Source organism: Dromiciops gliroides, chromosome 1 (genome assembly GCF_019393635.1).
Source record: "Dromiciops gliroides isolate mDroGli1 chromosome 1, mDroGli1.pri, whole genome shotgun sequence".
In the NCBI taxonomy this organism is placed as follows: domain Eukaryota; kingdom Metazoa; phylum Chordata; class Mammalia; order Microbiotheria; family Microbiotheriidae; genus Dromiciops; species Dromiciops gliroides.
In genome coordinates this window covers 566,496,088-566,518,254 of record NC_057861.1, presented here as the reverse complement: position 1 = coordinate 566,518,254, position 22,167 = coordinate 566,496,088, and the positions used below count along the sequence as shown (strand labels likewise).

At 35.3% G+C, this 22,167-nt stretch overlaps 1 long non-coding RNA gene across 1 annotated transcript; it reads right to left on the bottom strand.

Moving 5' to 3' along the window:
* Positions 1 to 13,482: 13,482 nt before the first annotated feature.
* LOC122739555 lies at positions 13,483 to 21,786 on the bottom strand. The gene is made up of 3 exons (XR_006354668.1): positions 21,429 to 21,786; positions 21,017 to 21,113; positions 13,483 to 13,607 (listed from the first exon to the last, which is right to left on the bottom strand). It is a non-coding gene; the product is annotated as an uncharacterized LOC122739555 (long non-coding RNA).
* Positions 21,787 to 22,167: the final 381 nt, after the last annotated feature.

The following is a 22,167-nucleotide window of genomic DNA, read 5'->3' as shown; positions in this document are numbered from 1 at the left end:
CCCTAAATTACATACAGGTAGTTTATGGATTAAGAAACCTACCTCAAATTATTTTATTCTTTGTATTATACTCAAGCAGTAACATGGTGACAAATTGTCAACTCAGCCTCTTTATTTGCTGCTCAATTTCTATTCCAAATATAACACCATTTAGCTAGCTCTCCTCTGGAGCAATGCCAAAGGTGAACATTGTATGGTGCTTTAAAAGTCAGCAGATGCTCTTTCTGCCAGCCCATCTAAGTTCTAGAACAGAGAGCTCTTATCTGACAGTGCAGTCAGTTCCCTAGGTGAGTATTTCCCAAAGAATGGTCAGAAACCCCTGGTAATCTAAAAGGGTCCTTGATGTAGTCCAAGGACTAGTGTGTCTTATGGTGTGAATATTAATAGTATTACAATGGCTATTTGAAAATATCACCCCTTCTGTGCCTTATCAAAAGCAGCACCATTCTTTTAATTCATAATAACTGATATTTATATACCATTTAAAATTTTGCAAAGCACGTGGCATCTATCACAAAATGCAAGATACACAGTAACTGTAAGAACTGCACTAGTTGCATTATTATCCTCATTTTATAGATGAAGATACTTGTATTCAGAAAGAGTAAGACACTTAATCCAGGATACATAGGTAGATGATGCAAGAGGTGGGGTTGAAACCTTTATCTCCCTAACTCCAAATCCATCATCCTATCCACTAGACCCTACCGTCTCTTAATTTGGCTGAAACTATTAGAGGACGTAAACATGATAGATGATAGATATTCTGCCCCTCCCAAACTGCTCCAGTTCTCAAATCTTATACCAAATATACCATAAGATTCTGGCCAACATCTATATTATTCTCATTTTATCTTTATAAATCTGGGAGGTGAGTGATATATCCTCATTTTACAGATGAGGAAACTGAGGCAAATGTAGGCAAAACAACTGACTTGCCCAGGGCAACATCTATTAAGTGTTTGAAGCTAGATTTCAACTTGGGTCTTCCTGACTCCAGTTCCAGTGTTCTATTCACTGATATTAAGTATAAACAAGTACCAAGTAATATTGAATATTCTTACCACCTCAGGAAGCAATAAATTAAGAGTTAGAGATTATAAAAATAAGAACTCTGAATTTGTGTTTTGTGGAGGGCGTGAGGAGGGAGGAAATGAGATGGGCAGGAAAAATAGAACTATGGCTTCATTGGTAAAAGGAACTCCTGATGAGGAAAGTCCTTTTACCATATGCTTACCAGTAAGCAGAACTAAGTCATAGAATTGCTTTGGGGCACTAAAAGGCTGAATGACCTATTCAGGATCACAAAGTCATTATATTGGTCAGAAGCCAGATATGAACCCAGGTTTCCTGACTCCAGATCAGATCCCTACCTACTATGTCAATAATATTTTTACCTCATAATAATAAATTTAAAATAAACTATAAACTATCTATTTATTAAAAATAACAAACAAATAAAACAACAAATTAATAAATATAACTACTGCATCAAATTTACAAAATATAGTAATGTATTAATTATTTGTGAGATGCATCTATCAGAGTGGTGAATATAACAAAAAAAGGAAAATATTGGGTGTTAGAGGGAATATGGGAAAACTGGAATGCTAATTTTAACAGTGCTTGGTAGAGTTTTTAAAAGATCCAACTATTTTGGAGAGCAATTTGGAGCTGTGCCCAAAGGGCTATAAAACTGCATACCCTTTGATCCAGAAATACCACTGCTAGATTTCTATCCCAAAGACATCCCAAAAAGAGTAAAAAAAACCTATTTGTACAAAAATATTTATAGCAGTTCTTTTTGTGGTGGCTAAGAATTGAAAATCAAAAGAATGCCCATCAATTGGGGACTGGCTAAACAAGCTATGGTATATGATTTTGATGGAATATTATTGTGCTATAAGAAATGACAGGGGCAGCTAGGTTGCACAGTGGATAGAGCACTGGCCTTGAAGTCAGGAGGACCTGAGTTCAAATCCAGACTCAGACACTTAACACTTACTAGCTGTGTGACCCTGGGCAAGTCACTTAACCCCAATTGCCTCACGAAAGAAAGAAAGAAAGAAAGAAAGAAAGAAAGAAAGAAAGAAAGAAAGAAAGAAAGAAAGAAAGAAAGGAAGGAAGGAAGGAAGGAAGGAAGGAAGGAAGGAAGGAAGGAAGGAAGAAAAAGAAAGAAAGAAATGACAAGCAGGATGATTTCAGAAAGGCCTGGAAAGACTTGTACAAAATGATGCATAGTGAAGTGAGTACAACCAAGAGAACACTGTGGACAGAAACAGCAATATCTTTTGATGAAGAATTGTGAATGACTTAACTATTCTCAGCAATCCAAGAGAATCCCAAAGAACTAATGATGAAGCATACTTTCCACCTCCAAAGAAAGAAGTGATATTGACTGAACACAGACTAAAGGATGCTATTTTTTACTTTCTTTCATTTTTTCTTTTATTCAAGTTTTCTTGTACAAAATTGCTAATATGATAATGTTTTACATAATTGTACATGTATGACCTATATCTGATTGCATACTGCCTTGGGAAGGGGAAAAGGGAGGGAAGGAAGGAGGGATAAAATTTGGAACTCAAAACTATACATAAAAATGTGTATTATTTTTTAAAATCATTTTTGAGATAACTAATCAAAAAGTCTTTAAAGTCAAAAAGGTGGGAGAGGAAAAAATTGTGTGTGTACATACACACATATATATGAGATAAAATCCAAGAAAGGAATTAGTAGGAAAATTCATGGTTTTAAATATCTATACACAAATGCCTAAAATTTAGGTATATAACAAGAGGTCCAATTACAAGGAGGCTTCACAAGTATCACTGCCACTTGGTGGAATGAAACTTTTAATTGCTATATAACTCTAAAATTCAAAAGAAACAATAGTTAAAGGAACGTTTTGGGAGAGGGCAGGTAACAGTATATATTAAGAAGGTACATTTATAAGAGGAAATCTAGGAAACAGGGAGCTAATATGGTGGACAACATTTGGGTAAAGATCAATAGAGAGAAAAAGAGAACTAATTTTGTCATTAGTTATTATTAGAAAAATATTATTATCATTAGCGTTATATTAGAAAATAGATGAGGACCTCAGGAAACAGGTAACAAACCTGTCGCATAGGAACAATATAGTAATAGTGGGACAATTTAATTATCCAGACATCTACTGGAGCTCTCTGCCCTAAGCAGAATAGAACATTGACTTGTCAATGTTAACTTCATCCTTCAAAAGGTGGAAGAACCAACAAGGTAAAATTCTGTAATGATTGTTTCTCACTAATAGGAAGAAATTGGTTGCTCAGGTAGAAATAGAGAGAACCTTGGAGAAGAAGTGATTCCCTTCTTCCCAGAGGGGAGGAATGTCAGACAGACTGTCACACACCCTCAATATTGGTTAATCGAATTTCAAAAGGAGTCTGAGGAAAAATAGAGATCCTGTGGACTAAAATTCTATAGGGTGTGCCAGCCAAGAAGAAGGGAAAACTAAAGAATGAAATTCTGAAACTGAAAGAGGAAACCAATTCTAGTGAGAAAGAATAGCAGAACTTATTTGTAGAGACCAACATGGAATGACTCACAAAGCAACTTGTGTAGAATTTAAATAGATCTGTAAAGAATATGTCAACATTGGCATGTAACATAGTATGAATACATAGGCACGGTTGGATTTTATAAAAAGTATCATAAGACTGAAAGTTCAGATGGAGCTGTGGTTGGGGATGAGGCCAAAAGACAACAAAAAAGGTGGGCATTCTTGTTTGTTTTATTTGGGAAGGAGTTTTTGTTTTAGACTGTATTGGGGGAAAGAGGAAGATCAAATAATGTATAGGATTGCTGCTTAAAGTCAGCATGATGCTAACAGATAACATGGAGAAAGCAAAGCTTCTGAATTCCTGTTTTTCCTCTTTTCTCTGCCAAAAAATATTACCTGTTCACTGGATTTCATATAACAATAGTAGGTTTCAGAGAGCTGGTGAATCCAGGGATTAAGCACACATTCAGGAACTCAAGAAACTGGTGGATCTGTTTGCTAAGTCACTGTCAGTGGTAACTGAAGGATTGTGATGAATGTACCAGAGTACTTCAGAGGGGCAAATGTGGTCTCAGTGTTCATTAAAAAAGAAAAAGAAGAGACCTTTCAAACCACAAACCAGTGAACTTGACCTCAGTTGCTGGAAATATTCTAGAATGGATCAGAGAAATGATTAGTGAACATCTTGAAAACGAATAAAAAGAATTCACATGGCTTCATCAAGAACAGGTCTTGCCCAAATAACTCAACAGAGCTACTAAGCTAATAGATCAGGGGAATGATATAGATATGATTTACAAAGATTTCAGCAAAGCATTTGCAAATGTATCTTATACTATTCTCATGGAAAAGATGGAGAAAATATCAACCAGATAATAATGCAACTAGATGAATCTGGAATTGGTTAAATGGCCAGATTCAAAACATAGTTGTTAATGGTTCGATGCCAATTTGTAAATACGTCTTCTTTGGAGATGTGTGCTTGGCCCTATACTGTTTTTTTGTTTGTTTGTTTGGTTGGTTGGTTTTTGGTTTGGTTTGGTTTTGTGGGGCAATGAGGTTTAAGTGACCTGCCCAGAGTCACACAGCTAATAAGTGTCAAGTGTCTGAGGACAGATTTGAACTCAGGTCCTCCTGAATCCAGGGCTGGTAAACACTGCGACACCTAGCTGCCCTCTGCCCAATGCTGTTTAACAGGTTTATCGATGACTTAGATAAAGGGATAGATGACATACTCATCAAATTTGCAGTAAGCACAAGTCTGAGGACAGATAACATACTAGGTAACTTAGTAAGAATCCAATAATGCCCCCTACAAGACTGACAGATATTGGGCTGGATTTAGTAAGATGAAATTCAATAGAGATAAAAATAAAATCTTATATATGGACTAAAATTCAGTTTTATGAGAACAGAATGAGGCAGTATGGTTGGAAAGCAGTTTATCTGAAGATCTGGGGCTTTTAGTGCACTGCAAATTCAGTATGAATCATAAGTATGGTATGACATCCCCTAAAGCCAATGTGAGCTTGGACTTCATTGTGAGGACAGAGCTTCCAGGAATAAAGAATAGTCCTTCTCTACTCTGTCCTGGTCAGAACACATTTGGTCTGTATTTTATTTAAAACATAATATGATATTGTTCTTAGTTCTGGGCACCATAGTGGAAGAAGAAAACCGATAAGTTGGAAAACATCCAAATTGAGTACAACCAGGATGGTCATAAGACTGAAAGAACTGGAGATGTTTATCCTGGAGAAAAGACATCTAGGGGCAGGAAAGCTGTGTGGGAGTGTGGGGGCAGTATCTTCATCAAGTATTTCATGGGAACTAGAAATAATTGGCACTGCAAAAAGGAAAATATAGTATGATGTTAAAAAAAAAAAAACACCCAAACCCTAGAATGGGTGATCCAAGAAATAGTTTGTGAACGTCTATAAAAAGCTGTAGTGATTAAAGAGAGACAGTATAGCCTTATCAAGAACAGGTCATGTCAAACTAACCTTATTTCATTTTTTAAAGGGTTACCAAACTAAAAAATCAGCCTTATCAGGAGACAGAGTTTTCCAAAAGTATAATGGTCTTCTCTGATATGGGAGGTTCCCCTCATTAGGAGTTTTCATGCCAAGACTTGATGACTATTTGTCTGCTATGCTATGGGGCAAATATCTTTTAGGTATGGATTAGACCAAATGGTGGGGCTGAGGTCCCTTCCAATTCTGAAGTTCTGAGATATTTTCTACTGTTAAAAACCTTCTCAGTTTCTCTGACTGAAACCACCTCTACCCCCTCAGAATATCAGTATTGCCTGTTAGTTGTACTTTCTAATGCCAAGTTATTTCTCTCAACTAATATCCATCAGTTTCTGATTTAGAGATATTCTCTCTGCATGTAAAAAATATATTTAGCCTAAGGGCTGTTATTCTTTTCTCCGGAGCTCCTCCCACCCTCAAAGTCTCTTTTTTCCAATAAGTACTGAATAAATATTTGATCAATTAAATTGAATCCCTTAAAGAGCCATCCCTAGATTTATGTTACACCTTAAGAAAATGCTTCCATTCCCTCCTCCCCAAAGAACAACTCCATGATATATTAAAAAACAGCAATAAAATTAAATAAAACTCTGTAATAGGTGCCACACAGTTAAGAACAGCTGAGATGCCATAAAAGGTACCTTACTCACCAAAATAGTTTATACCATCTTCAGAACTACCTAATTTACTCCTTTAATGTAGCATTCCAAAAAGTGGAAGATTGGTTCCTTGAATATCACCTTAACCCTCTATGTCTTTAAACAAATTCCCGACTTTATGCCATTTAATTAAGCTTTTTTTTTACCAATTCTTTTTTAAAATATTATCATTAGAACAGGATAAGAGTATAAAACTAAATGATTTTAGATCATCTACTCTAACTATCAATTTACAGGTAAAGAATTCAATCCCTGGAATTATTAGAATTGCAAAATAAGTGACATTAAAGCAAAAATTATAAAATTTTTTAAAATCAATATAATAATGTATATAATAAATTCTATTTTTACTGTCCTAAGTCTTTAAACACTTAACATAGTTGATAACTTACAGTTGTTAGATATGACTATGTAAAAAGGGAAGAGAGAAAGTGAAAATGCCCTCACACATGTACTCATTTGACTTGCTGAAGTCCAATGTTTTAAACCAAATATGACTGCCATAATCAGTTTTTGTCCAATTTATTGGGCATGAGTAAAAGCCAATTAAAATCATTTTTGGTGCAATTCAAGGGGAAAGATGTGTAAACCCATGAAAAATAAGTTTTATTCCTACCATGAGTCATCACTATTCTAAATGGTAGTGCCAAGCCCAAATCAGAAAGAACAAATCCTAAAAGTACAAATCCCAAGAGTGTGAATTATGTACCTAGCAAGGATTTAGATTCATTGCTATATTATGTTAGAGAAAAAACTGACCTGGAAGGACATTCATTATTCATTATTCATTCATTTATACCCCAAGATCCATCACTGAACAATTTTTAGCGCAAAAATAGGAGGGAGATAGATTAAAATAAAAATTGTGTTTTCTCTTTGAGAACAAAGATAGGACTGGATAGCCATAAGGCAAAGATGGAGTATTTTCTGTGTCCAGTAATTTAAAAGTACATCTTTTATGAATTAATCTATATCTAGGTTTACATTATGACTGCAGCGATCCTTATGTGACATCATAAAATGCTGTCTTCCTTACCTAGTCCAGGATTTTTTAAGGTCATATGAACGGAAAATCCGGCTTTTAGGTCCCAACTATGTCTCTAAAACAAGACAAGTTTTGCCATATGTTTATTATGGTCACTCTTCAGATTCAGTGCCTTTATAAAAAACATATAGTCTTTGTTTATATTGTAACAGATTATTTAGATTTTCTTTTCATCTATATTCCATGATCAATGGAAATCTGACTCATGGGTCCAAAGTATGGCTAAAGTACAATGTATAGGGCAATTTGAATTATTGACAAATCTCCACTTAACTTTCTGCCATGTGGATACAACTAAAGGTGTTTTGCAAATATTATATTCAATGTCATAATGAGCCTGTGATAAATACAAAGCAAGCATTATTTTTTCCTATAATTTACAGGGAAATGAACTAAAGGACAAAGAGACAAAAGTAACCTCCTTAAGATATCTTAGCAAAGCAATGAGGTCACAGATTTGTTGTAGTCTGATAATTTCTCTTTCAGTGTATTCTCCTTCATGTATACTAAATACATACATGCAAACTAAATGTAAACTAATAAATCATTCTCAATATATTTTAAATGATTTTTTTATTGTTAAGCTTTCTGTCCTTTAAAACTGCCACCATTTCCAGAGGACACATGGTATAATCTGGGAAGAATGAGAATTCACTTCCATGGGGTAGTCTGAAGCTCTGTCTACTCTGAACCAGCTCCAGCAACCTGCCATAGGGCCATATTAGAACCAGAACTAGTGGAATCATTGCTTTATAAGCCAGATAAGCATAGTGAGGCTACAGTCTCTCTTAGATATCACTGGACGAGAATCAGGAAGAAATTACTTCAAAATTGGCCTCAAATACTTACTAGCTGTGTAACTCTAGGCAAGTCACCGCAGCTCTGTTTGCCTCAGTTTCTTCATCTGTAAAATGAGAATAATAATAGCACGAGTTATAAGGCTCAAATGAGACAATAATTATGAACAGCATAGTGCCTGGCACATAGTAAGTGCTATTCAAATGTTACCTCTCAGTCATCATTGTAGGAGTAGTTGTTCAGTCATATCCCACTCTTTGTAGCCCTGTGGATCATAGCAGGCCAATACTGGCCAAGAGGTTTTCTTGACAAAGATATTGGAGTGATTTGCCATTCCCTTCTGCAGTCGATTAAGGTAAACAGATAAGTGACTTACCCAAAGTCACATGGCTAGTTAGCTGAGGCTGGTTTTGAACTTAGGTCTTTCTGTTTACAGGCCCAGTACTACATCCACTAAGCCTCTAGTAGTAGTAGTGGTGGTGGTGGTGGTGGTGGTGGTGGTAGCAGCAGCAGCAGCAGCAGCAGAAGTAATACTTGCTTAGTAAATGCTCATTCCACTCAATTCCATACATTAGAGCCAACATTAGTTGGAGATCAACTAATCCAAACTCTTCCCTTTTTACAAATGAGGAAATTTAGTTATACAGAATTACCCAATTTCCCACATATAGTGGGCAGAAGTAGCAGAGTTGGGGTTTGACCCTGTCTACTAACTCCAAGGCCATTGCTCTCATTTGCTATACAAAGCTTCTCATAATTTGCTAAGAATATATGTGTATATATATGATACATACATGAAGATATATACATCCATATATATGTGCATATATATAAAATATGTGTGTATTAAGCATGGTATATATGTATATACCTAGATATGTGATATTGCTTATTTATTTTTTTTGTGGGAAAATGGGGGTTAAGTGACTTGCCCAAGGTCACACAGCTAGCAAGTGTCAAGTGTCTGAGGTCAGATTTGAACTCAAGTCCTCCTGAATCCAGGGCCGATGCTTTATCCACTACACCACCTAGCTGCTCCAATATTGCTGATTTTTATTAGCAATACCATAATATTCTCTCTCTCTCTCTCTCTCTCTCTCTCTATATATATATATATATATATATATATATATATATATATACTCTATATATAGAGAGAGATATACTTGAAATAGATACACAAAAATACACTTAGAATACCTCCACTAAAGTTCTGTTCTGATTTCTCACTATGGCATGGAGTTGACCCTGGATTCTCAAAGATTATGCCAGTGGAACACAAACTCTGGCACATACTCCTGGGTTCTAACGTTTTTGAGTAGAGTCCTAGTAATGTATTATATGTCTGCTATTCATTGATGATGGGAATATCCACATCCAATAAAATTAGAAAACCATAAAGTATTGAAGTACACACATACATATACATGCACATATTTTAAGAACTGCAAGTGATAATCTCACTCAGTCGATATTTCTGAGAATGACTATGGCTGAAGAAGGACAGGTGGCACACTGGATAGAGTGCCAGGCCTGGAATCAGGAAGACTCATCTTCCTGAATTCAAATCTGGCCTCGGACACTTACTTGTGTGTGACCCTGGGCAAGTCACTTCACCCTATTTGCCTCAGTTTACTCATCTATAAAAGAAGCTGGAGAAGGAAATGGAAAACCAATATCTTTGCCAAGATAATTCCATATAAGGTCATGAAGAGTTAGACACAACTGTAAAACGATTAAAGAAAAATGGCTGAAGAATTGATAACCTAGAAAACATGATGATGAACCTCTCTGAAGTTAGGCATACTAAACTTCAGAAGACAAATCTCACCCAACGGGCACACATATTTTAAGATTTTCCATTTGATGGGGCAGCTAGGCAGCTCAGTGGCTAGAGCGCCGGCCCTGGAGGCAGAAGGTCCTGAGTTCAAATCCGGCCTCAGACACTTGACACTTACTAGCTGTGTGACCCTGGGCAAGTCACTTGACTCCAATTGCCTTACCCCCCAAAAAAAAGATTTTCCATTTGATAAAAGGAAGAGAAGAAGAAGCTAACATTTATATAGTGTTTACTATGCACCACACATTTTGCTAAGTGCTTTAAACATATTATTGCATTTGATCCTCATGGCAATCCTGGGAGGTAGGTGCTATTATTATATTATATAGACATGACAGGACCTGTCAGAGTGTTTATTCAGTCAGGATAGCCCTTAACAAACTGGGATTAACCATCATAAAATGAAGACCTGGTCCCAATTTTAGTTTTCAAATATTTCATATTCTGAAGAAAATAAAGTCTTCTACACCTCTGCAAGGAACTGTCAAGGATATCTTCAATTCTCACTTCACTGGTGCCAGAACTTTAGCTTGACTGAAGTAGCCAGAAGTACTTGAAAAAAGTTCTCAACGATTCCTTGAGTTCCCAGACATATCTCATGGCAGGGAAGGGGATGGGGGTGGAAGGGAAGAACATATAAAGTACTAGCTTCTGTGAATATTTTGAGGGGAAAAGGCAGTACCAGAATGGGAGAGATATAGGTTAGCTAATTTAACTAACTTTAGAGGCTTGAAGGCAAATACCTAATATATCAACCAAGCAATTTTGCTCTGGCTAGATTACTTCCATACAAGAGTTGAAGAAATCCCTGTGGTACCTGGTCACCTAGGAGAGTTTCAGGCTATTGTTCATCTCTTCCTCTGTTCTAAAAATGCAAAATCTACAAGTCATCACAGTGCTTACCCATACAAAAGTTCTCTGGTGGCAGCACCCCTATGAGGGTTAAAGTAGCATAACCATAATGCAACATGACATGATCACTATTTGGAAAGACAAAATAAGAGCAAGAGGCAATGTGGATAGAGGATTAAAAAGTTGGCCTCAGAAACATAAAGCTGTGGGTTCAAGTCTCCCTGCTGCCACATATTAGCAGGAGGACCATGAACAAGTCATATAATCTCTCAATGCCCCAGGCAACTCTCAAAAATGCCATCTGTATTGGTAAAGGGGAAAAAATTAAACCAAGAACTCTCTATAATGATGAAATCTCAGGTCCAGTCCAAAAAATAAAAATAAAAACACCCCCAAAACCCAGCATGATTTGGACAATGTAATTGAAGAAAAATGAGTCTTTGACCAACACATACACACATGCACACAGCCCTTCAGTACCTGAGTACTTTCTTGTCAATTATCTAATACCTCACCATAAAAAAGTGTTGTCTTTTCATGACTTTGCAAAACCTCTATTTTGCTTTCTTCATTGATTCCCCAAAGACTTAGACATCAACATTCAAGCTAACCAGTATCATATAAAAAGGAATTCAGTTTGCTGAACTATGACATGAGAGAGGGAGAAGAAAAAATCATTACAGAAAAGACCCCAAAGCTTCATTTTTTTCTTTATTTTTCTAAACAAATGTAATATCCTAATTCTTCCCTTTGGGCCCTACTAGGTATTAAACTTTGGCCCCCTAAGGATCTACAAAATGAAGAAAACTTCTGGATTCATCACCTAAGTAAGGAATTGCTTTCCCATAGCTGGCAACTTGAACATCTGCTGGATCCAATATTTTTTTCTATATCCCTGGCACAGAAAAGGGTCACAGAGTGGGAGCTGCAGGGATCATCATTGTGCCACCAGAAAAAGAAGAATTCTCATCACCACCAACCACAAAAATAACAGCTCATATTTCTATAGAACTTTATGGTTAAGAGCTTTGTTCTCAGTAATCTTGTGAGGAAGGCAGTATCAATAGCATTATTACCCATGCACACCATTTTATATGGTTAGAACCTTGCCTTGCCCTCAGAGTGTAGCAACAAAAACCAGGGGATTCAGCTGTGAGTGGAGAAAACATCTTCCTCACTGCATCAACCTATGACAATTAGCCTTCAGGAAATTTGTGTTAGTCTGCTGTAGGACCAAAGAATTAAACTAAGTAGTATTACTTTAAAAAAAAAATTTCTGTAGGCATCTCCTTGAAAGCAAGTGTTATGTTTTGAGTGATATAAAGGACCACCTTTTAAATATTTGTCAGTATGGTCTTTGTATCTTCCAGGAAAGTACATTTTAATTTGTATTACATATTTCCTTCATAAGCTCACTTTGGATGCAGCCTCATTACATTTTCTACTTCTACTTTAGAGGACAAGCAAATAAAATGTTTTAGAACAGCTACCAATACACAACTATGTGCTGTATCCTCTAAAGGTAGTCTAAAACCCTTGTCAGAGTCATTCAGCTAATCACCCCTGGACTTAGCTTCTCATGGCCTCTAACTTTGATTCTCCTCTGACTCTCAAGTCCATAGTCTCCCAGATGGCAGCACCACTGGGCTACTGGCTATATAACAGTGTTAGAATAAAAACACTCCCCCCATTAACACCTCCTGCTAGCTCAATAAAGTGATGTTTAAATAACTGAACTGGCTTCAATGAACTGTACTTGCCATTTTCCTGCTTCTTAGCTCGATAAAATGGAGATAATTATGAAGTGGATGAGCAGGTTTAATGAAAGCCAGTTTCTTTTGGTATATTCCTGAAGCAGCAATCATCATCTGTTTGGCTTTTGAAGAGCAACAATTATAATCACTTAAACCCCCAAGGGGAACAAAAATAGAATTTACATTAGCATATAAAATATACAGCTGGATTGGGCAAGCCTATAAAATTCGGGGGGAAATCATTCTAATCTGAAAGCTATTCAAAATCACAAGTAAAATGAGTTCAAGAGTATTTTACACGCTTCCTTCCTATAAAATCATACATATAACAATTATGAGAGGATTTTCCTAAAACTGATCACATGGAAGCACGAAATGGATGCTTGGAGAAGCTCCCAGCAGGAACAGGCTATCCCAATTATATCATTAAGAAAGCAAAGTTTGTAATGATATTCTTATTTGGCATTAAACTTTTAGAGCTTTAAAAGAAAGATTTTTTTCCCAAGGTGGCACTCTGTAATTTTTGTGATGAAAAACAATTTTAAATATGAACTATTGTAGGGACAGTTACTTTCACATTTTTTCAAGGCATCAGATGATTGATTTGGTAAGGAGGAAACCTAGGTATATGTAAGAAAACTCAGTTGTAAGTGAAAATACCATAATGACATAAAGCAAAGTTATGATTCTACAGTCAATGCTTATATTCTTACTAAGTGAAACCATATTTTCCATTGAAAAGAAGCATTTTTAAATGCCCAAATTATTTTTTTGAAAATAATTTACTCCTTCACTCCCAAACAAATTGTTATGATATTCAAAGCCAGTGTTCATCAGCATTTGCATGATTCAATAACTTTTGAATTTCTATGATTTTTTCACAGGACTGTCGGGTATTTTTTTTTCTGCTATATAAGGTATGAAAAAAATCAATCTTGCAGTGGAAAACATGATTACCTGTGTGACTTTGAGCCAATCAGTTAACCTCTCTGATTCTCCGGATCCTCATCTGTAAGATTCTAGAGTTGGTTTAGATGACTTCTAAGGTCCTTTCCATGCTAATAGGCTCCTTTCATTGAATCCTAGCAACAAAACACATACATAATCAACATGTTCAAGGTTTTCTGGTATGGCTCACGTTTGCAAAATATTCAGGAAATACACTAATCGTGAAGAACGTAGCATCCTATACATTTAACTACCCAGTAACTTGTACTTCCTCTTTGTAAGCAAATTACCTTGTATTATCCTTGTAAATGAGCCAAAAATTATCTGTGAGGATATTTCTTTCTACATATGAAGAGTATTTACATTTAATCTTTTCATAAAGAAAAATTATGTCTCTTCATTTGCACCAAGAGAGAACAGAAGTCATTTTATCTTTTAAAAGAATAAATTATTTTATTTCATGGTAAGACCAGAACATATATTTATGTGATCATAAACTTAGAGGCAGAAAGGTCCATAGAGGTAACATAGTTCAACCCCTTCATTTTACAGACAAGAAAACTGAGATTCCAAATGTTGATTATTGCCCAATGGCATGCTGGTTGTAAGTAACAAAGCCAAGATTTGAACCCAGGTCCTCTGATGTTGTTTAAATCAAAACTCAAATTTAACATTAATGAATTAATAAACAACAAATTGGGAATTTTAAAGGGTTTTTTGTGGCAATCTTAGCTATCCATTGACACTATTGGAGATAGGTAATAAGTTTGGACTTCCTTATGCTAAATTTTTATTATGCCAGTTAACTCTTTGTGACTCTTAGGTATAATTTTATTTTCAGAAATGTAACTACAAATTTCTGTCTGGGTAAAGTACCACACACTTTTAGGGCCACAATTTTAAAGCATGCCCTTTTTTGTGGTGGTAGAGAAAGGCCATACACTCTGGAAGGAGAACCAACTAGAGGAACTTCTGGAGAGGCTGCCAGTTAGGTGGGGGCTGGGCAGCTTGAGGAAGGAGCTCACCCCAGTTCACCATCTGGTCACTTTTTATTTTAATTAAGTATCATAGCTAATTAGTTGCTAAACTCTGTTGTATCTACCTGCTGAAGGACAGAAGTACAGGCAGTATGCTCCAAATTAGGTATCCTGAGTCAAAAGCCCCATCTCTCCTTCTTATTTATGTTTCTGGTTATTTTTATCAAGGCTTTAAGATTTAAATTTCTTCAATACCTTCTTAGAGAGGCAGCAGGGTATCACAGATAGGGCAAGCCTTGAAGTTGGGAAGAACTGGGCCCAAGTTTGACTTCTGGGATTGTAAAACAATGCGCAGGCTACTTAGCCTCTCAGTGCTCCAGGCACTAACTCTAACCCTATAACCTAGAAATTGCTGATATATACCCGTGGAAAGAAGTTCCACAACAAAGAATTCCCCATACTGACAAAATCACAGGATGTATGGGGTGAGGGGAGAAGTATTCTTGTGAACATTCATTTCTTCCAAATTCATATTACAGCGACCATCTATTTCTTTACCTGTTTTACCCTTATTTTTTAAACATAAAAATCTATTTGTCATAAGATCATAGACCTAAGGATGGAAGGAACCAGTTCTCGTTCAGCCTGCCCCTCCTCCATTTTACAGATAAGAAAACCTAGGAACTCAGTGAAATTGTGCACAAGGTCACAAAAGTTACCGAGTCAGAGAAAGGATTTGAACTCAAATCCTTCAAGCTTCATAGAAGACACTCCATCTCCTGATTTCATTTGACTTCTCTGGCTCCCAATCCTACTTAATGATAGTACCTTCTCTCTGTTGATAATCTCTCACTTGTCCTGTGTATAGCTTGTTTGTATGTTGTCTCCCTCATTAAAATTTGAGCATCTTTAGAGCAGGGACTGCCTTTTGCCAGTACTTAGCACAGTACCTCAAACATAGTAAGCACTTTATTGACTGACTGATAAGAAAGCCAATGAGTGTTATTTCTACTGTTCCACAGATTCTGCTTTCTTTTTTTCTGAACAGCAAATAAAATGCTTCTAGGCTATATCATTATAACCATCTTTTTCCATTTTCTGAATATTCTGAAAGGCTCTAAAAACTCATGAGTTCAAGGCCCAGAACACATAAGTTTGTACTGAACACATAAAAATCATAGCTTCATAATTGAAAGCAATTAAAAGGGCCAGAGAGAAAAAAAAACACTCATGATTTGAGCACAGCCCACATAGGAATCCATTTAAATTTCTTTCAGTGGTTTTCAATGTATGCAACAAATCACTCCTATTTGTGAAGATAAAGGGGGTACTGTGAAAATGAAAGTTTAAAAAGATATTTATAAAGTTTGTGGAAGTATAAAGATGACTAATACATTTTAAAAGAAAATTGTATTAATGAAAGGAAATTTTTATGAACATTTATGAATTTTTCATGAAAATCATGAATTTAAAAACTATACTAATACATTTCATGCATAAATCCTAGAATCCACACTCTAAAAAAGGGGAGACTCGTTTTAGTAGAAATACGACTTTAAAAATAATAAAGACACATTTAGTATGGAATGAATTGTTGAGGGTTGAAAGGTTCCTGACTTTTGGCTGAAGTATTGTAGTTATTTATTAGTTTATTGAGAAATTTCTATTTTAACAACAGCCCATCACTGAAACTCTGTAAGTGTACTAGAGTGCCTGATTTTTTTCCACTATAGCTTTTATAGTGATACATAGTTTTAAGTATATGTATGTGTATACTTAGACATATATTGTAATTATAATTGGCACTTGCATATTTGCTTTAATAATAAGCTGGAGTCAAAATAGGTTCAAAACAATCTATAAGGTATGATCCTACCAATAAAACACATTTAAGAAATAAGAGAATAATAGCAAAGTATTTGGGTATTTCATTCAATTTTATACCCAAATGAGAATTTTAACTGTTATTTTAACTCCAGCCCAAATTCAAGAATCTTTCAGGATAGGTCTGAATGGGAAAAATGAAGAATCTGTTCAAACTGGACAGATATTGTTAATGTAGGCAGTCAACATTGTTAATTCTGGGTGTGTGTGTGTGTGTGTGATACTTCTGACAAGGTTTTGTTTGGTTTGTTTTTTTTAAGCTCGATTTATGTATTCACTTCTTCTCCTTTCCTGTGTAAGCTCACCTAAAAAAAATCTATAAAACCTTTATAATAATGTAGCTTAAAATTTAACATATGTATTCTTACCCTAAGAAAGTCTGAAACTTATAGAAAAGATAAACTGCATTATAAAAGGATTTGTCACTTGACAAAAGGATTCAATTCAGGCTTCCCTTAAGTGGTAAGCTCTCTTAATGCACTAAAAGTAACCTGATTTTCAAAATTTTGATTTATACACTTTTCAGAAACACATTTATTGCAGAGGAAATATGCAGTTATTTTGAGTACTTGAAGACATTTTTCTATATGCAAAATGTAGTTATAAAATTTTCTGCTGAATATTGATTAAAATTTATCCAAATATCTTTTCCATTATTATCTTGATTTTCCCCCTTGAATTATCCTAATAAATGTATCATATCTACATTTCATTTTACCTGTGAGCACATAGTATATAAGCCAGAAAAAAATATCAGGTCAATTTCTCACTATACCAGTCCAAAATACATTTCCTACCTTCTTCTACATAAGACCATACAAATAAAGGTCTTATGAAGAAGGCCCATAAGAAAAAAAGAATAAAAATACAGCATTTGACCAAGGAAAAATGTTGGGACCTTTTCACTTCTTAACAGAAAATATTTTAATTTCTCACTTATTCTCACAGTGAATATCACAAATTTAAAATTGGGGCCTAGTCTGTTTATAGAAAAGAAAACAATAAATTTTAGATTATTTATCTCTTCCATTAGCTCATATTTATTTATTGTCACAAATTTCTACAATATAGTCTTTTTTGATTCATAGAATTTTATATGGGGACCTTCATTTCTTGAAATGTGGTTATTATCAGTAAAAGATAAAGCTTGTAACTTGTAATCACATTTTGATATGTGCCAGAATACAACTTAACCTAAAGAACCAAAATATTTGTTAAGAAGATCTGTGCTATCAAGTGGTAATAATAAATATCTTAAAACAACCTCAACATACTATAATGATCCTAAAGATTTAAAATTTGAAAATTAATGAAAATCACAATACTATGTTTTTCTTTGAAGAAGATGTAGTTTGCTTTATTATATGCAAATTGAGTTTGGGAAAAAATTTCCTTTTATGAAATAGTTGTTCAATATCATATATTCTATATATGCATATATGTGAACAGATACATATAGATATACACAAAATTTTTGTAGGCACAGTATTTTTGCTATTAACTCACAGACTGAGTAGTCATATATACCAGGGCCAAAATGACTAACTATACTAAGCCCATATGTTCAAAACCAACTTAGTACATATGTCTTAATACTGTTTGTGTTTTACCAAATAGATGTGTATTTAAAAAGAAAGCTCTTTCAGCACTAATGAAGATTATGCAAAAAAGATAGAAATTCCATTTTGTATTAAACTGTAGTTTATTATATCATCTCTCATAGTTTTCTAATACAGCACTGAAACTTTATGTTAAGTAGGAATATCTTATTTAATTTCAACTTTTCTTATTACAAGACTAACCATTTTGTTTTAACAAAGTTTATAATAAAAATCACAGAATAAAATATCGATTGCATATTCTCCTAATTATGGCAATCTTTTTATCTTCATTTTGTATTACTTTTTATTAATGTAGTTGCTGCTACAACTAACTTAACTTTGGCTCTGTTCCATCACTCCTGTTTGATGTCCTACATATCAGGGTTTGTTGTTGTGTGTTTTTTAATATATATGCATGTATGTATGTATGTATGTGTATGTGTATATGCATAAATACAATATCTAAATGATCCCACTCTTGCCATTTCTCCCTTACATCCCTTCTTAGTTTTGTTGTGTTTTGTTTTTCTCCTAACTAAAAGATAGATACTAAACCCATCACTCTCAAAGAGAATTTTGAATATGCTACAGGTTGGAGTCAATGACTACTTCATCAAGTTTTGCCTTATAGACAACCTTAAGTCTTGGTTCTTATGGATATTCTATCATTTATAAAATCTTCTCTGGTAGATGGTGGGTGGGTATTAGAGCATAGCCACTGCATTATTTCTGTGTTGCTATTATACTGTTAGAATTAAAATTCCGAGAAAAGTGAATGATAAAGGTAATAACATATCCTATCAGATTCAATTCAATGAAAGGAAATCTCTATGTTTATAATGCTTGGGAACTCAACACATTCCCAAATGGTAGGGAAAAATGTATTTATGTGTGCCTACACACATTTATGTATAATGCATAGATAAACCTACTTGGTAATAGTGCTGTCATTAAATAGAGGAGCACTTTGTTCTGTGCTTATAATGAATGTCTAGAATTAGAGTTCTCTGCTTTAAGAAATTATTTTTTGCTGTTTTCAGCTGCAATGACATTTTCATCCACACAGTTGGAAAATTTAATTAAAAAGTACATTTTAAAATGGATTATATTCATTTAATAACATCCAGGTTATGCTGTTTCAACCCATTTATTGACGGTGATTACTTTACAATGATACTTTTATTCATTTATAATTATTACTTATTTTACTTGACATAAAAGGTAGTTATGGAATTAAATATGTTCCTCCAGAATTTAATCCCTTTTCATCATCTGGGATAATGATAGTATGATTTGACAATGAATTCATTAATTAACTGCTTAGTGTTTAAAAGTATCAATTCATTAAAAAAAAAAAAACTTCTAAATGAAAATTCTGGCTACCAGAAATTATTCTCTTGCCATAATATATTAAGACATTTTCTGAAATATTTCCACAATTTATGCTAACTACACATTGACAGGCATCAGAGTCACTATTTTTTGGGTTTTTTTTTGTTGTTGTTGTTGTTGTTGTTTTGCAACAATAGGTTAATAGTTTGGGGTAATAGCTTCAGTTTTAAAAGTTCTCATAAACTAAAAGTGCTACATCCACACAAATTATAAGTAGCAAGAAATAAGGTTTCTTTTTGGAAGGTAAGGCAGATAAGGTTACTGATAATTTACAAAACTGCAGGTTGGTAAATATTGTTACAACAAATATCCAACAAATTAAATTAGTCTATCATTTTTAAAGTGCAAAATGAAGAAAAGCACACTTTGGTGTCTCATATTTGGGGAAGCGTTGCTATTATTTAGCTAAAGTTTTATTGTAGATTTAGAAAAAATGCTTTAGATTTGAAAAAATAAAGAGTTTGGGCTATAAGATCAGTAAAATTCTTTCCAATTTCTGATTCTAATAGGAATCCGTCGATATTCACATATGTATTTATATATGTACATTTCAGCAAAAGCTCATAAATTGTTTCAAATGAAACACACACAAACTTTTTTGAGAGAAATGTTCTTCCTATCCCACCTTTCAGAAATGAAAGAGTAGATGGCCCAGTGTTTTACTGATTATGCAGGTCCCTTACAATATAGGACATCACAGTCATCTCCATGGCAACAGCTGGTGCCGATTTAAAAGGCTAGTAGATCCCCAAACAGAAAAGTTTAAGAATACTGAGCACAATTAACTCATTTTCTAAAATGCATAGCCCACAAGATAACAAAATTCTCTGAAGGATGTGAAAAGGTTTAGCCATTCACCAAACTTGATATTAAGTTTGACAATACTGCTCAAATTGGACAGTTATACTAGGGAAGTGGCTAAACAAGAGATCTTTCCAATTCCTTCAGAGCTATTCTTTCTGGTGTGAAACAGATAAACGAAAGGGGAAAGACATTGCATTTTAAACCAACCATTTAGCCTTTTCTTTTTTCTTATTTTGGGAGGGAGGTGAAAGAGGGTGTGTGAGAGAAAGAAGCATTTTCTCCTTTCCTTCCCTCCAAGCCCTAATCTTCCTTTCCGGTCCGAATTGAATATTTGGTGCATCTTTTAAGGGCTAAAGGTGCCTGAGGGTGATGACATCTAATGTTTACAAGTAACCTGGATTAAAACAAAGAGTGGGGGTAGGGAAGAAGAGCAGAGCTGAAACTTCGGCTGAAGGGGGAAAGTAAGAAAATTTTTCAACTAGTCTAAAATTCTACCCTCTCTAGCATTGTTTAATCAGAAATTACCTAATCACTACTGAGTTGAATTTAGCACATTAGAGCTTGCAAGGTTCGTATAAAGCTACACAATAAACCTAATTCTTGCTTTTCTCACCCCCTTCCAAAATCTTTGTTTTCCTACTGCCTATCCCCCAAATCAGCATCAAGCTGGTTACCACCCCAGGTTCTGTGTTACAAACATAAAACATAAAAATGACATGTTTCCCCCTAACAGTAGTAAAGAGAAATAAAATCTATTGGGTTTTTGTTTTAACTGCCCTTATTTCCCCCCAGCCCCCAGCCCTTTGTGTGTAATGAGTCTTTTTAAACAACCCAGAAACCGAAAGCACAAGAAGAAACTGTAATTTTTTTAAAAAGTACACTTACCATGGCAACCTCATAGTGCTTTGTCATGCTTTTTAGACTAATTTTTCAAAACTGCTTTGCAGGGCGCAGAACTGAGGAAGCCTGGGCTAAAGAATCTCTAATAATCACAAAAAAAGGAGAAAACGTTAACCAATCAGAAATACATTTAAATTAACAATCAAACAGGACTCAGACCCAACAAGATTGGGGGGGGGGTTTAAGGCGGGGGGAGTTTAAGGCGGGGGGGGAGAGACTTGGTGTGCAGTGGGGAGGAAGAGAACGAGGAAGGAAGGAGGAGAAAGGAGAGGGAGAGTCAAGAGGGATCCACCCAAACAAAACAAAAAGGTAAAAGGGCTGAGGGGTTGGTTGATTGGATGGGTGGAGAGGAAATTGATCTGTGCTGTAGTTTGACTAGAGGAAATGACTTGCTTACCACCACCACCACCACCGTGATAACCCATGAGAAAAGCCCCATCTAAGTTCACTAGCCCTGCCTCAAATTTTCCAGTGATTGATGATTTCGTTTCAGTAAAATACTTCCAAAGGCACACAATCCTCTTGGAGTCATGGCTGTAAGCTTGCTGGTTCTTGCGTCTCGCAGCTGCTAATATCGGTGCCTTCTCTTTCCTCTCTTTTCGTGCAGCACAATAGCTGGAGCTGGGTGCACCTCATTAAGCCAGCCAGAGAGACCGGGAAGCAGGGCCCGTGTGCCCTTCTGTAACAGTTGTACGATGGATGCAATCAAAGGGTGTTTATGTGTGTGTAAATTTTGTTAATGATAGTATATATAATTGTTTCTACCTACCAGCAGAAGAAATCCCTTTGCCCTCCCCCCCCAAAGTCATTCAGTGTCTTTTCTCTTTCTCTCTAACCCCCTCCTCCTTTTCTTACACATACACCCCCCCTTTCCCTCCTGCCCCCAATCACATTCCCTGAAGTAATAAAGCGTTCAGAGTCTGGAAACAAGCGGGACGTTTCATACTGAGCTGATTATTTACAGTGAATTAATCCGAAAGACGGAGGAGTTAAAGGAGCCGAAAAGGGATGGGGGAGAAAGACTAGGAATGGGGGGAGGGGGGAGGGAAACCAGGAGAAATGAGGGAAGTGGCAAAATAATTTTAAGCTGTATGTAAACATGCACCATCAAATAAACATGGCATTGTCATGAAAAG